The sequence below is a fragment of the Ambystoma mexicanum genome, chromosome 3p (assembly GCF_040938575.1).
Source record: "Ambystoma mexicanum isolate Mex_15411 chromosome 3p, UKY_AmexF1_1, whole genome shotgun sequence".
NCBI lineage: Eukaryota > Metazoa > Chordata > Amphibia > Caudata > Ambystomatidae > Ambystoma > Ambystoma mexicanum.
In genome coordinates this window covers 212,586,329-212,596,346 of record NC_090925.1, presented here as the reverse complement: position 1 = coordinate 212,596,346, position 10,018 = coordinate 212,586,329, and the positions used below count along the sequence as shown (strand labels likewise).

Genomic DNA, 10,018 nt, shown 5'->3' with positions numbered 1-10,018 from the left:
CATAGCAAGAAGTTCAAAAACATTCAATCACAAAGGATATGGCACCAATCAAACGCATAATAAAATACGGGTTAACGGCAATCAGATTAACGAAGGACATACCAAACTAGTAGCACTCGGGCCATGTCCCATAGAATACCTATTGGATCCAGCCACAGGTGTCCACAAAGCCCCCCGGATCACACGTGAAAAATTGTGGACGGTGCAATTTTCTGTTAGTCTGGTCTTACAGCGAGCAGGTACAACTCTGGCAAGTTTACGGACCGAGTCGAGATCTGGTGCACTCCATGACCACGTTAGCCCCATGTTCCTCATGGGACAGGTTTTTACAAACAAACTGAATACGCAAAGAGCTACCACGTCCCCTTACCTCCACACCATAGTGATCTACATGCCCATCAATGTGGCCGACTGGCTGCGTGGAGTACCTCCCTACCAAATTGCAGCAAAAGCTGATAGATCTTCATATACATTTGTCGGAAGCTGTGTCCGCGGGTGGGTAGATGGGAGGTGATAGTACAGGGTGTGATCGGGCTGGAGCATAGGGGGGGATGCATAAATCGGTGTCTGCCTTGTGGCAGAGGTTAATGCTGGGTCGAGGCACTATTGTGGAGAAGACCTGCATCAACAGCGGAGGCAATAGTAGACGGTAGCGAGGCTATTTGTATACTAGTAGATGCTATCTAGTGTGATATATTTCATTTGTATCGCACTCGTACACAAGTGTTTCAGAGCGTGACTAGGCAACGGAGTGGAAACCGGGGACAACACAAAACAACAACGATCTTACTAGGCACAGGGATATTGAGAACATGCAAGTGCATGGGGGGTGTGGAAAGTACAGAGGAGAGCAATGTCCTATGAACCAAGGAAGGCACACAAACTCATAGCAAGTACAAAAACATTCAGCCACAAACAAAGGATATGGCACCAATCAAACGCATAATAAAATACAGGTTAACGGCCATCAGATTAACGAAAAACGTATACCGAACTAGTAGCACTCTGGCCATGTCCCCATAGAATACCTATTGGACCCAGCCATACCTGTCTGCAAAGCTCTCTGGATCACACGAGAAAAATTGTGGACGCTGCAATTTTCTGTTAGTCTGGTCTTACAGCGAGCAGGTACAACTGCCAAGTTTACGGACTGAGTTGAGTTCTGGTGCACTCCATATTAGCCCCATGTACCTCATGGAGCAGGTTTTACAAACAAACCGAAAATACAAATCGCTACCACGTCACCTCCACACGACAGTGATCTACATCAATGTGGCCAACTGGAGTACCTCCCTACCAAACTGCTGCAAAAACAGAAAGATTAATGTACATTTGTCAGAAGCTACGTTCGCGTGTGGGCTAGATGGGAGTACTGGTGCGATCGGGCTGGAGAATAGGGGGGTAATGCTCCAGTCAGTGACTGCCATGTGGCTATGGTTAATGATGGGTCCTGGCACTGTTGTGGAGAAGACATGCATCAACAGGAGGTGATAGATGGTAGTCAGGCTATTTGTAGACTAGTAGATGCAGTCTAGTGTGAGTATACTTACTTGGTAATCTAAACAATGCATTATGCAGCATAGGCAAGCATTATCAGGCAACTCAACACGATTATAGTAAGATCATTTTTGGAACCTTTTATGAAACAAGGCATTTGCCCATCAAACATGATTATCGAGAATTTGGGGGAGTCAGGCGTATGGGAGCAGCCCCTATCCCCATGCAGTTAGAGATTGTGGGTAGTTGAAAGTCAGTTTGACTGTATGAGGAGAGTCTTACCGCGACAAGTAGTAGTCCACTGTTGATTAGCAGCGTGACACTAGGTTGTGGAGCAGGCAATGGAATATTGGGCCGTGCTTGCAGCATGGTTGTAGGGAAGAGGCGAGAATTGGGCAGGGGAAGCGTACGGGCTACACGGACAGGTGCCTCTTGTGTGCCTTATATGGTCAGCATTCATCGACAAACTCCACTGTGGAGTCTCTATGTAGTCTTCCTTAACAAAAAAGTTGCAGTTATCCATAAGCCATCTCTGGGGAACGTACACAGCAAGGGGAGTAGGCTGGACAGGGGTCTAGGTATGACCGTCCCACATTTACATCAGGAACAAATAGAAGGGGGAAAAAAAGTTGGAGGTTTCTACTTTAGCTTACAAAACTAGTTTGGGCACACCTGGGATCTTCCAGTTGCCAGGCATTTTAGCTGGTGGCAGCAAACATTCACTGCATTTTGAGCAGTAGGTTGCACAACCATGAGCTCGGGAGTTCTGGCAAGACACCATCATGGATTGCATCGGAAGCATAGGCAGGGACTACCTGTGTTTCAAGAGCCAGCTGTTGGGCAGAGTGCTACTATATTCATGAACGAATTGCGATGAGAAGCAATGGGATAGATTTCAACGCATACGAGTTGGGGTTTAAGGAGGAAAGGAGTGGGGAATACATATGTAAACCCGCCTATACCCATCGTAGCAGCCAGCATTGCCTCACTCCTGTAAAGCAGCCCCCAACCAGGTAAAGGTCACACCCCATACAAGTATTAAAAGAAAAAAAAAAACGCAACGACTTTATAGTATGGATGACACAGAGCAAAATGATGCCATTGAGTACTAAAGGATGTCAAGTCATGTCACTCTCGCAGCTTCGTGGGAGGGCAGGAGCTAAGAGCTAGGCTCCTTACAGGATATAGCAAACCAGATAGCTATAGTATAGGTAGGACCACCACCATTCGACACTCCGAACACACAGACCAACAAGTGACCACTAAAAAAAAAAAAAAAAAAAAAAAAAAAAAAACTGTACCGTAAGCCTAAAAAGACTACAGCTAACAACCCTCACCCGACTCAGAAAATCCCACTAAAAAGGGCTCTACTAAACGCCAGGTCCCTTGTGGCCCATGCAACTGAGATTGCAGACGCCATTTTAGCCAATAATCTTGACTTCGTCGCAATAACTGAAACTTGGCTGCATGATGCAGCTGGCCCATCTATTGCACTGTCCCTGAAAACTACTCCATTCTCAGAACGGACAGACCTAACTCTAGAGGAGGCACCGCTATTATCTTTAGATCCTCCCTAGACATGAGGATAGCCACCTCACTGCCAGTCTCTTCATGCGAACTCGCTGTTAAACTTCAATGTTCGCCTAAAAGTACCATCACTATCCAAATCATTTACAGGCCCGCTGGCCCAATAGGATCATTTCAAGACGACACCTGTTATTGTAGCTGACACCAAACTCACAGCACAAAGTATTATCCTCGGTAACTTCAACCTTGGCTTCAATGATCCCAATGATTGACCCGCCACTGCGGTAGCCAATGCCCTGTCCGAATATGTATTTCTACAAAAAGTCACCCACCCTACTCACGAGAAAGGTAGGACTCTTGACTGAGTAGCGGACCTTACTGTAACATCACAGTAAATGACCCACCACATCTAATATGGACTGACCACCTTCTCATTTCAGCTTAACATTGACCTACAGTTGTTACATGTTACAAAGTCCAGCTGCACCACCTTGCCTTACTAGGAATAAGCACTACTGCAGAGGCCATCGAACCCCTAGTTATCCCCTTACTCAATACCCTACCAATCACGAGCGACCCGAAATAGATGGTAGACCTATACAATGAATCTATGATTAAAGCCCTAGACACCATCGCCCCATTAAAAAATGCGTACGGGAAGATCTAGAGCACATCTGAACTCTTGGTGCACCCCTGAACTTAAACTATTATGTGCAGAAAAAAGGAAATTGGAAACGATATGGAAGAATTCCCCATCCACTGAAAAACGAACCTAGCACACATTACTGCCAACTATAAAAGCGAGATTATCCGCACTAAGAAAGAAACCTTCAATAGGATAAATCAAGCAAGTTCCAAAGAATTGTTTAACATCCTAGGAGCTGGAAAACCCCAACCCTCCCAGACTCCTGTCTGAAGGACAAACCCTTGTGCACCAGTATACAGAGTGCACTCACCAACAAAATCACTGGTCTCTAGACTAAAATAGCTAACAAACATCAAATATCTACCAGCAACCCCCTTAGTCCGATCACCACCAACCCTATTCACAATGATTCAGGCTTCAAATTTACCAATGTTGCAGTACCAGAGGTACAAAAAAAATCATAGCCTCACTGAAACCATCCAACTGTAAGGGTGACAACTGCGCTGCACAGACCATAAAATATATGGCGAGAGAACTGGCCCCTTTTATCACTAACCCAATCAACTCTTCATTTACCAGAAACTCTGTACCTTGTAATTTAAAGGAATCTTGGGTGCTCCCACTATTCAAGAAAAATGCTACATCCATCGATACCCACTAAATATAGACCTATCCACTACGGTTCCCTTTCTCTTAAAAATACTAGATAGGGTTGCATACCTGCGAATCCAGGACCACCTGGAAACCAGCTACTTGGATCACGAAAATATGGCTTCAGACCACAACACAGAACAGAACAGAGACTGCCCTTGTTGATCTCAAAAGCCAGATTGACAATTCAAAAGGTAACAGTAAAGTAGCCATACTGCTCCTTGAGGACCTATCGGCAACCTTTGATTTGGTCGACTACAAGGTACTCTGCAACCATCTTGCTTCAGATACCCACTTCTCTAGTTCAGCTATTAAATGGATTCAATCATTCCTTGACAATAGGACCACGAGGATCTTCTCAAGCAGCAGTCGATCCCATTCCCATCACCTGCGGCGTACCACAAGGCTCATGTGTCCTACATATCCACTCCACCCCTACTACTATCCCCTCCAAGACCACGGTTAGTTCGCTGTTCCTCTCTAGTTCGCGCCCGTATCAGGGCAACTCCCTCCACTCCGCATCAGGGTGGAGCAAGGGCACCGTCAGGGCCACCCAGCTGTGTAGTTCCTCACTGGAATCCAGTCTTTGCACATGAATAGCCGTTTCCCATGCCGCGGTTTCAGCTATGATCCACTTCGTCAGGTCACCCCACCATAGGGGCATATGTGGACCTCTGGGCTTTTCCATCCCATGGCAATACGTCTTTTGGCTGTAATGTAAACAAGGTCGTTGAGCTTGGATAGGGGTTTGTTCTTCCTGTTCCGCCTGCATTTGCCAAGGACGCAGGCCGTAGGCTCGTCCACCTCAACTACGATGTCTGCACCAGCCACTCTGTCCATCACTTGTGACCAGAACTCCCGATTACTGGGCAGCCCCAGAACATGCGAGTCATTCCTGCCCTGGGTTCACTGCATTTGGGGCAAGACTGGGTTCCAGCTCCCGTGAATCTCGATATGGCTTCCGGTGTGAGGTACGCTCTATTAGTGATATACAGTTGAATGAGCTGTAAGCGGGCATTCCTGGAGACCTTATGATAGTGGGTTATGTCACCCCAATCTTTGTCTGCAGAAACGAGGCCCAGTTCAGTTTCCCACCCACTCCTACATTTGAGGTCTCCCCTGGTCGTACCCCATAACAGGGCTTCATAGATTTGTGAGGTTTCGTGCCCCCCCTCCCCCTCAGCAGAGTTCAATATCATTTCGATGCATTCGTTCTCAGTCAGGTCAGCTGTGACCGGCCATCTACTGCACAAGGCCTGTACAACCACCCTGTGTAACAGGAACTGTCCAGCCGGGAGGCCCGTGGTCTCAGAGTTCCGAAAAAGTTAGTATTTCCTGTTCTTGAATCGAGTACCCTAGTGTGGCCACCCCCAGGGGCTCCCATTGTGTACGTGTTGCGACATGCCCCCAAGAATGACTGACCACGAGTGCAGCGATAGGGATCTGTGGGGAAAACGGGTCATCCGACACGACCAGTTTGCAGGCCCTTTTCCAAAGCCGGATCCCGAGCTTGGCGAGGTAAGGGCAGTGACTCGTAGCACCCTCCCCAGCCCACGGTATGCCCGAGTAACAACCGGCGTGACATGTCTCAGCTGGCTGGCGAGGAAGTACAGCTTAAAGTTGGGGATCTTAAGTCCACCCCTCTCGTACGGTCTTTGGAGAGTCTCCAATGCCACCCTGTGCCTGCCTCCCTGCCAAAGGAAGCCCCTACAGAGTTTGTTGAGATCTTTGAAGAAAGAGGAGAGGGGGGGGGTGATGTTGACCATTTTGAGGAGTCCCGCCCTCCCAGCCATCGAAAGCGGGAGTCGGCTCCAGAACTCCATTGATTTCTTGAGTCTTTGGCCCTCACGGTATTAAGGGTGTGTTCGGTGGCTGGGTTGCGGTGTATAGTTATCCCCAAGTATTTGAAGGAAGTAGCCTGCCATTCGAGATCCAGAGGGGGGTGGGGGGGACCTGTATTCAACGGTGTAGAGAGCAGTGAGGGGATAGAGGCAGGACTTGCTCCTATTTATCTGGATACCGGTGAGCTTGTGGAAACAGTCCAGGGTTTCCAAGATGTAGGGAAGGATGTGCTCAGGGTCCTGTAGGTACGATAGGGTGTCGTCAGAGTACATAGAGATGAGGTGGGTCACCCCATCTATCTTAATGCCACCCTGTCCATATTCCTGTCTCAGGTAGGCCGCCACTGGTTCAGCGGCAAGGATGTATAAAATGGGGGACAGAGGACACCCCTGGCGGGTGCCTCTGTAGGGACCATTTAGCGGAATAGGTTTTGTTGGTATGTACCCTTGCGGTGGGGCTGGCGTAAACCAGCCGGGTCCATTTAAGGAACACAGGGCCTATCCCCATTCTGGTCATGGTGGCATACAGCCAGTCCCACCTCACAGAATCAAAGGCTTTGGTAGCGTCAAGTGATGCCACTGCAAGTTTCTGCGGCCTTCCCTCAGTGCTATAGATGACATGAGGCAGCCTGCGCAGGTTCTCGGTGATGGAGCGCCCTGGGGCGTATCCCGTTTGGTCCTGATGGATCAGCAGAGGGATAACTCTGCGCAGTCTATTCGCCAGCAGGACAGTGAGCATCTTACAGTCAACATTAAGCATAGAGAGGGGCCTGTAAGAACCACAATCCGCCCCGTCCCTCCCGGGTTTAAGCAGGGGTCCCTGTAGTTGAGAACTCTCGCTATCACCGGCCTGGGTGGGCCCCCCGGCGGTGGTTTCTTGGCCAGGGATCTGTGGGCCCTCTTGATGGTGAAGCCATGGGAGAGTTTGCCAGTTCCTACCTCTTGTAGCAGGAGGTTCTCAATGAAGTTAGTAGGGTCGGAGCCTTCGGAACCCTCTGGCAAACCGAGAAGGCGTATAGTGTTCCGGCGAGCCCTTCCTTCTGCCTCCTCAGCTCTGTCCCCCAAGTTTTTGACCCTTTGCTGAAGCTAGTCGACGTCTCGAAGGTGAGTTTTGGATTCAGTGTTTTCCCGAACTTGTGTTTCAAACGCCCAAGTCCTGCCGGCCAGGGAGCGGACATCTTGTCGCAGGAGGCCCAGGTCTTTGGCAACGGCATCTATTTTGTTTTCCATTGTTGCCTGAAAAAGCTGGATGGCTTCGAGTATCTGGGTGTTGCTAGGCTCTGAAGCCACGGGCGCCGTGGGGTTAGATTGAGCGTCTGGGGCCGCTTTGTTTGTGCCTTCAGGATTCGGGGATTCACAGGCTGCGAAGGCGTCCATCGTGGTCTGGCGCTGCTGCTTGGGCTGCTGTTCCTGCCGGACATGTCGTCAACACAGTGCCTTCCCGCACCGGGGGCCCAATCGAGAGGCAGCTAGGTCTCGTTCCCGTCGCAGGGCGATGTTAAGATGCAGCGGGGTAGCAGGCCGGTTTCGGGAAACAAAAGAAATCTCGGATCAGGCAGGCACGGTCAGCCCCCTCCGCCATCTGCTGTGAAGGGATGGGGGCCCTAGGAGGAGGCCTTGCGGTCCGCTGGAGAGTCGGTCTGCAAGCGGGGTCAGGTTCGCCCACACCTCCCCCCGGTGAAGGATCAGCAGGCGGGGGGCAGTGGGGAGACAGCAGGGGTCACAACGCCTTGAGGAGGACAGCCCATGTTCTTGCGTTGCCACCAGCGGCAAAATCAGGCTCAGGGGGTAGAATAGCCCCCCTTCACCCCGCCTCCGATGTAAGTGTCCGGGGTGGTCCTCCGCCACCCCCGCTTACCTCTGCGGTACCGGTCAGCCACCGCTCACGCCAGAGACCCCCCTCGACTGTCCAGGGCACACCTAAGCCGGTCGCGCGCCGTGAGCAAGGCGCGGTCCGGTCAGGGCGTCCGGATCGGTCCTCTCGATCGATGAGTGTAGCTGTTCAGTCCCCTCCTCCGGGTCCAGCGCAAGTCGGCGACTCAGGACCCAGCAATGGTAGTGCGCTCCGGCCTTTCAAGGGATCAGGGTGCGGGAGCCGCAATTTTGAATCCACTCGGGGACCCTCTTCGCTCGCCGGATAAAGGTGTTAGCCGTCTCTGCTTCGCTTGGGAGACGATGTAAAAGTTGCCGAGGAGGTTCTGCAGCAGATGGTGCAACTTGTAGGGTTCCGGAGCACTGTAAAGTCATTTAAAGACAGCTTATCATGGCACATCAGCGCGGAGCTCTCAGGAGACACGTCCGATCTACATGGCGGTTAGCCACGCCCCAAATGCCATGTACACCTTGTTTCCAGCCAATAAGCATCACTCTGATCTGCACTATGCAACCTTTGGTATTGTATCCCATTTGCATATGTAATATATGACGTATATACCATGTAATGCTCCGTTTTTGTAACCAATCTCCTAGCACCCAGATACCGATGGGTCAGGTGCGCTCTACAAATAAAAAGAAAATTAAAAAAAAACAAACACTAGTTGCGCTGTGGCCAGGTTAAATTCTACTCGACCCAATTAGAACTAGTCATTGGACAACCACCTTCTGGATCTCACTCATCCAAAACTAGCAAGGCAAAAACAATAGGACACTGCAATTTACAGTTAGTCCTGTTTCCAGAGAGCAGGTACAACTTGGCACAGACCACCAACATTATGGCCTGGGAGTGGGAGAGACCAGTCATGTTGACGCAACAGGTTTATTTAAACTAATCAGGAAAATCTAAGAACACTGCCTCTGTGCTCTTACCTCATCAACCACAAGATGGTCTTTATGCCTAGGTAGGTGGCCCAACAGCAGCCTTCAAACAGATTCAGCAGTCGCTGCAGAAGCAAAATGAGCTTCAGACTGGCAACAGGATAAGATTGGATGTTCTCCGTCTTTCCAAGTCACCAATACAGAGAGAAAAGCAGCAACTGAATAGGTAAGGAGACATAAGAAAAAACAGCCAAGAAATCAGACATGTGCTGGTAAAGAAATTACATTCAACTGCGGTGGAGGGAGTGCACCCAGTTCAATGTTACTCTCAACATAACATACTCCAATGTTCATTGCCATCAGATTACCAAAGATTGCTGATCTTACCATGCAGCTGCATGTGGCCACAGCCATGTAACCCCTTGACCTTTTGGACGTGGGAAACCGCTTGTCTGCAGCTCCTCCTAGACTACTTGTTCCTTTCAGGCACCTTAGGAAAGAGTCTGCAGTTTATTGTTGGTCCGGCCTTACAGAGAGTGAGCACAGCTCAGCATCACCCACCAAGATTACGAACCAGGGTGGAGGTAAGGGGCAACAGGGCCAGGCCCAGCCAGCAGGGTCACCTTCGCCCAAGGATCATCATTTGGCTTCTGAATGTGAAGTTGGGGGGGGATGTGGGGACAGCGAGCTACTGCAGAGATTTTTAAAAACATTTCCTCCAATGCCGCTTTAATATTAATTATTCTAGCGATCCAGAAGTTTATTTTTCTTGTGCACCGTGAATAGTAATGGTATAGTATTATTGTTAAGAACCTAAATAAGGAGTCACAGTGGATAGAAACTACAAGTTCATTATGCAGAAAGGACAATTAAAAAAAGGTATTTGCAGCTAGGAACAGATGCCTCCACAAAACCAGTTTACAGATCAGCAATCTGCCAGCAGAGTGAGACAGATGGAGATCAAGATCTTCAATGTCACCAGCATATTTCCCAGAGGTTAAGAAGTAGGGCTGCCATCTTGAGCCCTTGTAAGGTGGAAAGATGCATGCAAAAATAGCAACAGTTGAATGGGGGCGAACATCGGGCAATTGTATAGTCCCTG

General features: G+C 49.5%; 1 non-coding gene across 1 annotated transcript; it reads right to left on the bottom strand.

Moving 5' to 3' along the window:
- Window positions 1-9,270: 9,270 nt before the first annotated feature.
- Window positions 9,271-9,564, bottom strand: LOC138581626 (small nucleolar RNA U85). Its single transcript, XR_011304689.1, has one exon. It is a non-coding gene; the product is annotated as a small nucleolar RNA U85 (small nucleolar RNA).
- Between the last annotated feature and the right edge of the window lie 454 nt (window positions 9,565-10,018).